This window comes from Trachymyrmex cornetzi, unplaced genomic scaffold, assembly GCF_001594075.2.
Source record: "Trachymyrmex cornetzi isolate Tcor2-1 unplaced genomic scaffold, Tcor1.1 scaffold572, whole genome shotgun sequence".
In the NCBI taxonomy this organism is placed as follows: Eukaryota; Metazoa; Arthropoda; class Insecta; order Hymenoptera; family Formicidae; genus Trachymyrmex; species Trachymyrmex cornetzi.
The window spans coordinates 145,781-148,236 of record NW_017299885.1 but is presented as its reverse complement, the minus strand read 5'-3'; the positions used below and the strand labels follow the sequence as shown (position 1 = coordinate 148,236).

The window sequence follows — 2,456 nt, the reverse complement described above, 5'->3', positions numbered from 1 at the left end:
TCAAGCATTATGCACATTTGTGTTACCCAGAAAACCACGTCATTTCAGAAAAAGTACACCAGATCGTTTTTCAGGCATTTGACCTTCATTTTTTACCTTTCCAAGGTCGCAAAAACAATTTTTTCACAAGACAAGTTTGATGTAAAATTTTCCGCTCTTTCGAAAACCGCAGTCAAAAATAGGGTGTCCCATTTAAAAAAACCATCGTAACCTTGAAATAATCTTCAAAATTGACCTCAAGGTCAAAACCAATGATACAATTAAATGACCCCCTCTGCCCTGGTCAACTTTTATCTAAACCATTTTTTTGTAGATACCGTAATTTGGAAGATATTCGGGTCCATAGATTAAAATGACTCACCCTGTATATTATATTATTTTCATTACACCTACTTATATTATATTCATTACCTGACAACAAAGAATAATCCATATTTGTATAATTTTCGTTCTTTATGTAAAGTTTTGTATTTTTTCTGTATTCTATTAGTACAATGTTTCTCGGTATTTTAAGTAAAAGTATGACTATGTATATATTACACTGAAATATACTACCTATTGGAACGCGCGCTGGCGCTAGTTTCACGATCCGACAAAGAGGATCTCGAATGCTATCTCTCTCCTTGTCCTTTTTTACTACAATATTGTCAAAAGTTTAATTTTTACAGATTAGGTTATGCGCTGAATCGTCTCTCGTGAGTGATAAGTGTCATATTAATAGCGTTTTTCACTGGCAGAGCGCTAGTGCGCACTCAGTGCACTTTAATGTCGTTGGCATAATTAGAAGTTATGCTCATAAACTTAATCAAATTTAATTACCTAAAAAATGAAATATCAATGTCTGGTCTCCAAACTTGCTTGCAATTTTTAATGCAACAGTATTTCACCATATCTAAATATTAAACAATAATAATTGAGATTCAACATACATTTGACATTTGACATGCTACATATATTATTAATTTTAACTTTTCCCGATACTATACATGCCCCACTACTATTTACTGCACAGTATAATTGTGCAGTATAACTTCGAAAAGGACAAAGATACCACTTGAAATGCTCTCTCTCGGACTGCTAACAAAGGCGCATTCCAGTAGGTATTATATTTCAGTGATATATTTAGGCGAGAGGTTTACCCCCATTTTGCATTCACTAACCGACCGATCAAAGTTTTAGTGGCTGAAAATGATTGGATTCGATTCCTCATATTTTTTATTTTTCTACGAAAAAGCATCTATATACACTTTATTTGTTTAAGCGATAATTCAAAAGTTATTAACAATTTTTTATCTAAAAAATCTAAACTTTGAACAAAAATTCCGAAAAAATTCTGTAAGCTTAATTGGGTCAAAATGAACATTTCTTAGAAGATACTAAGGTTCAATAAGTATAAAACAATATCAATAATAAAGGGCACAGAACCATTATGATATATATATATGTAATAAACAATTTAAATACAATTTAAATACAAAAATGAGACGTTTCGACTACGTTTGAGTCATTTTCAATGTACGGATTAATCAAAAGGAATAAATAAATTACATTGTCAGATCGTCACTATAACGTTTCAAATATACGGATTAAACAAAGAAATAAATAAATTAAATAGTAAGATCGTAAAAACGAATACATTGGTTGTAATATAATAACTCTCTATAAATATGAAAATGTATAAGTCCCGCATTAAAGGCCGCAATCCATATAAATGTGTATAACATGTAAATCGACTATAACATTATGTCGCAAAATCATCTTGTCTTTTTATTTGTCCAATTGGTATCATATTGAGGTTGTAAAAGAATTTAACTCCAAGAAAAAAATATATATGTACAAAAATTCAATCCTACAATCTGTAAAATAATCTCATACTTATGTCAAGCAAAATTAGAAATAAAAATTAAAATACCTTATAAATTGGAAACAATATATCCAGTAAACCATGACTATACAGTGATCACTATCAAATATAATTTCGATGTAACTGTGTCTGATTAAAATATTTTGCATTTGTGTGCGCAACGAGTCGTGATCGTGTCAAGTACTGTACTGGTAGAATGTACGAGAAAAGATAGGAACCGTTACAGAATTAGGAACTGGAGAGGGAATGTATCATATTCGTATAAGCATCGGGTAATGACTCTGTATCCTTTTGTCTGTTTATGCCATGTGTTTGTTTCTTAATATGTACCATTTCCGAAATTAAACGCTTTCCGTAAGAAGGCTCTACATCAAGTATTTTCACATTCTTCCATTCGAAGTCATGATTTTTTTCAATTCTATGATTCGTAATTACAGATGAAGATTTCGACCCTTTATTAATGTCAGACACGTGTTCTTTAACTCTTGTTCTTAATTGCCTCTTAGTCTGGCCTACGTAACTCGCATCACAATTCTCGCAAGATATTTTATATACGACATTTTGATTATATGTAAGTTCTAATTTATCTTTA

General features: G+C 30.9%; 1 protein-coding gene across 1 annotated transcript in view; it reads left to right on the top strand.

Moving 5' to 3' along the window:
- The window catches only part of LOC108766200 (2-hydroxyacylsphingosine 1-beta-galactosyltransferase), a 91,460-nt gene that overhangs the window by 677 nt on the left and 88,327 nt on the right, over positions 1–2,456 (top strand). The gene's annotated exons all lie outside the window — the stretch shown is intronic.